This window comes from Esox lucius, chromosome 6, assembly GCF_011004845.1.
Source record: "Esox lucius isolate fEsoLuc1 chromosome 6, fEsoLuc1.pri, whole genome shotgun sequence".
Classification (NCBI taxonomy): domain Eukaryota; kingdom Metazoa; phylum Chordata; class Actinopteri; order Esociformes; family Esocidae; genus Esox; species Esox lucius.
In genome coordinates, this window is record NC_047574.1 from 4285011 (window position 1) to 4289953 (window position 4943).

At 38.9% G+C, this 4943-nt stretch overlaps 1 long non-coding RNA gene across 1 annotated transcript; it reads right to left on the reverse strand.

Annotated features, from left to right (window-relative positions):
• Nucleotides 1-208: 208 nt before the first annotated feature.
• Nucleotides 209-4665, reverse strand: LOC105009110. The gene is made up of 5 exons (XR_827749.3): nucleotides 4537-4665; nucleotides 4214-4304; nucleotides 2527-2640; nucleotides 2301-2444; nucleotides 209-396 (listed from the first exon to the last, which is right to left on the reverse strand). It is a non-coding gene; the product is annotated as an uncharacterized LOC105009110 (long non-coding RNA).
• Nucleotides 4666-4943: the final 278 nt, after the last annotated feature.

Genomic DNA, 4943 nt, shown 5'->3' on the forward strand with positions numbered 1-4943 from the left:
AAATTAATATTTGTCACATCTTCAAAAAAAAAAACACTGCTAACATACAGTATATGATGCTTGATGTAGATTTATTGAAAGATCACAGTTCAACAGATAATCCATACAACATTGCAACTGAATTGTCATCACCATAGTTTAGACACTAAATTCTTCAATTCTGATGTGTCAATCTTAACAGACAACTATTAACTATGAAGTTTGTCCCAAATGGCACGTCATTTCCTATTTCATGTTTTAAAAGAGTGCATTATGGGAACTTGGAGCACATTAATCAGAAGCTATAGTGTAGTTGTGGGTCTAATAGGGATGATGATATATCAGGACGGTGACAGGTGATGTCAGGAGTTCCATCGTGGTACATTTCATATGGAGACTGGAGAGGATCCTCAATACCTGAAATGACCACGCATACGCACATGCATAAACACACACACCACACTTGTTTTACAAGTCAGGACCTTTTTGTGAGCAAAATGTATTCCCAAAGAAATCCCTTATTTGCATTAACTTCTAACTCTGTAACCAACCTGAACCTAAGCTCAAGAACCTAAAACCTGAAATCTACCCTTAAACCCTAACTTTTAACCAATGTTAGGGGTTACAGAGTAAAACAGTATTAATATTCCAAAAAATAATAATATGATAACGAGTATTACAATGGAGTACTATTCTAATTTGAGTAATACTATATGTTATTGATCTAATATTTTTAAATCTTACTTATGTTCTTGACAAAAAAATATTTAACCAATGTGTTCAATATTTAAGAAACCTCCTGCCCCATTATGTGCTCAACACTACTGTTGTTTGCTTCTTGGGGTTTAAGGCCGGTGTCTCTATAAAGCACTTTGTGACAACTGCTGTTCTGAAAAGGGCTTTATAAAAACATTTGATTGATTGATTGATTGTATTCAAACTCACACTGAAAATCAAAGTAAACTATGGAAATCACAGACTGTTCCAACTTGCGTGAATTTCATCACGGCAACTCAGTAGTGTATATGGCCCCCACGTGCCTGTATGCACTCCCGACAACGTCTGGGCATGCTCCTGATGAGACGGAGGTTGGTGTCCAGGGGGATCTCCCCCCAGACCTGGATCAGGGCATCAGTGAGCTCCTGGACAGCCTGTGGTGCTACTTGGTGCCGTCGGATGCACCGATACATAAGGTCCCAATTTGATTCATGTGCCATCCTGAAGGAGCTGGACTGCCTGTGCAACCTGAATGGGCTGCAGGCACCGCCTTATGCTACCAGTAGTGACAAGGACACTAGCAAAACGCAAAACTAGAGAAGGAGTCAGGAAGGATAAGGAGAGAGCAATTGTCTGTGGCCACCAACTGCAAAACCGTTTCCTACTTGGGGGTTGTTTTGTTGTTGCCTCTCCAGTGCGCTTGTTGTCACTTTCATTTGCACCAAAACAGGTGATATTGATTCACAATCACGTATGCTTCCTAACTGGACAGACTAATATCCCTGAAGTTTAATTGACTGGTGTAATACTGTGATGATTACATGTTCCCTTCATGTTTTTGTGCAGTGTACGAAGCCACTTTGTAATGCAAACAAAATTACAGAAATGCAGTTTAGCTCAGAAGGTCCAAATGATTGAAAATAAAGATACGGAAGCAACTGAATATTTAGATAAGATAAGGTGTTGCCTGGGCATGTTTTCTACTTTTCTACCAAGCTTGGTCAATATGTCATGATTACATTTCAAGTGTAAATACATGTTAATAACATATGCAAATGTTATTTACTTAAATTTGTTGTCAAAACAACATTTGTTGTGCAAAAAGGCTTATATTTTTGTCATTTTAATCAGCCTGTCCTCTGTCGATTGTAAAAAACAAGCTGTAGCCTAGGTCAAATAATTTCACAGAGTTTCTGATTTGTCTGTTCATCTTTTTCTTGGATAATCCAGGTGGATGAAGGCGTAGCCCAGTGACAAACATTCAAATGTTTTTTTTTTTTATTCTATTAGAATCTATTTTTAAATATGCTCTTTGGTGACCAAGATCCTCTCCCAGTTTACACCACTGAGTGAAGATTTGGACAGATTTGTTCAAACAAATTACTTATCATAGGTAGTAATGAAGTAATGACTAATAAGTGTTTGATGACCCCAACCCTAAACCGAGAATGGCCCTTTAAAGGTTTTAAAAGTAATGTCTGGTATGTCCTCACTTAACTTGACTTGCCATGGTTTACTACACTTTTGTGGACTCCTGGCTTTCACAAGTGCAGTAATAAACACCCACACACAAATGCCCAGCCTTACAAATAGTACAATCGTACCTTAATCTTCTCTTACAGCTCTGCGTTGAAGTTGAGAGGATCCACTGCCACCATGACCACTGTCAATACTTGAAAGACTGCGGGATCCACTGCTACCATAAGTAGCACCAGTAGAGGACACACTGCTGCCACCATTACCATTGGCTATAGATTCAATTAGATTAGATTAGATTCAACTTTATTGTCATTGAACAAGTACAAGTACAGTACAAGGAAATGCAGTTACCTATAGCGTTTAAGGAAGAAGAACGGCGAATGGGAGCAGGACCTGAAGGGGATGTGGGAGGGGGAACGGATTTGGAACGGACTAAGTCCTGCAGAAGTACTCCTGGGGCTGTCCCTGTAAATATGAAACATGAACATCAGCTGCCAGTACTGATACAATATAATACATTAATTTATTTAACCAGTTTAGTCACCAGAGAACAAATTCACATTTTTGAGGACGGCCTGGCCAAAGACATGTAAATGGAAGACAGGATAGTAAACTAACAGTATACTAAGAAAAATAAATAAGGTAAAATAGTATTATATTTATAAATCCAAATATACAAAAATGTTATTGAAAATAAAGACAGTGAGACAAATGTACAGATAAGAATAGGGGATTCAGCAGGTGCATTTTTCTGGTATCAGCTCTTTTATTGTACAGCTCTGGAAAAAATTAAGAGACCCATGCACCTTATTCTTTACTTTCCAAAAAAGTTGAAAAGGAAAGTGAGTGGGGAACAGAAGCCTTCAATTTGCAGTGGTCTCTTAATTTTAACCCTTCTGTTCCTCACTCAAAACCTTCCTTTTTGACTTTTTTGAAAAGGAAAGAAAAAGGTTCAGCAGTCTCTTTTTTTCTTTTTTTTTTTTTCCTGGAGCTGTATTTCTTAAGTTGTAAAGTGAGATGGGTGTGCCAATTTTCAGGGTCTTTTGCAATTCACAGGCAGCAACAATGTGAAAAGAAAATCAACTGAAGGAAGAATAGACTTTACGAGTAACCAGTGACATATTTCGGAGCAAATGTTACTATTCAAGTAGCAAGGGCATTTACTTAAAACTGACTTATGAATAAGTTGGTATCTGTGAGTCTGGTGTTGAGTGTGAAGGGAGGGCCAATTAATCATGATCAAAGTCACAGTGATGAGTGTATACTCTATGGATGGCAGAGTAGTACATCTATCTTACGGAATAACTTTATTCATACTATTCTGCTAATACTTCTGCTCCCTATATTTAATTGAAAATAGTACAAAGACAATATATCAAATGTTGAAACTGAGAAAAGTTGAGCCGGATTACTTGAAGAGGAACTGAAACTGGAACTAAGGCCACTGAAAGACTGGGGGATCCAGCAGCAGCAGTAGAGGACGCACTGCCACCATTACCATTGGCTATAGATTAGATTAGTTTCAACAAGTACAAGTACAGTACAATGAAATGCAGTTACCTATAGCGTTTGAGGAAAGAGAACGGCGAATGGGAGCAGGACCTGGAGGGGATGTGGGAGTGGGAAGGGATTTGGAACGGACTGAGTCCTCCAGAAGTACTCCTGGGGCTGTCCCTGCAACTTTTGCCTAACGCAAAAACTATGTCATTTGGGACATTTAGAGATGCTGAGACTCATGGCCATCTCTGAAGCCTAACTGAACCACTAAGACAACACTGTATATATAGGAAAGATAGTAGCTTTTGATTTCTCAGTAGATGAACATGACTAACAGTACATGACTATAATGTCACTTGAAAAGATAAAACATGAATATCAGAGGTCACAGTACGTTTGAAAAATGAATACAAGCCAGCAGGAAGGAAAGGCACTATAATCAACACACTCAAAACACCTTTCTCTGTGACTGTGCTTTCACAAATTGCTTTCACAATTACACACATACAACCACTCCAGCATGTGTACACTCTACACTTACCTTCCTGAGTGTTGACCTGGTCGGGAGGGTTTGCCAACAGGACACCCAGGAGGGCGAACATCACTATCACACTGAGGGTCTTCATCCTCTTCTATGAAGAAAACACCCCCCATTCAGGTTGGACAATAAGTCAATTAATAAACAAGTCAACCAATAATTTAACCCATCAATACAATTAATAAAGTATTAAAGCCCTTATTAAATCAGCAATTGTAATAAAGTAATCTTACAGTAGACCTAACCTGTCAGCCCAGAATCTGAAAAACAAGCAAAAGCAGACATATTGTCTACGTATTCCTAGAAGTGCATTAAGTTGAGTTTACCACAACTGGAGGTCCTGGAGTTTCTGTTGATGTACTCTGTGATATGATTCTGGCCTTTCTGTGGTATGATCCTGGCCTTTCTGTGGTATGATCTTGGCCTTTTTGTTGTATGAAAGTGGCCTATCTGTGGTAGGAAAGTGGCCTTTCTGCTGTTTGCAGCCTTCTTTTAAAGTACCTGTCCAGGTAATGCCCCAAGCAAACCGACTAAGCATTTACCTAAGAACACACGTTTTAAACTGATGTAAATTGACTGTGGTTCTGTAGGCTACTATGAAAGGTTCTAAGCCATTGGGGGCACCATTAGCCCAGGGCGTCCAGGGCTAAAGCCCCAAATGTTTTGTGAATAGCCCCAGATCTCGTATCGTTTTGTTTTACAAAAATAATATTTAAAAAAAAAAGCTCTGGAT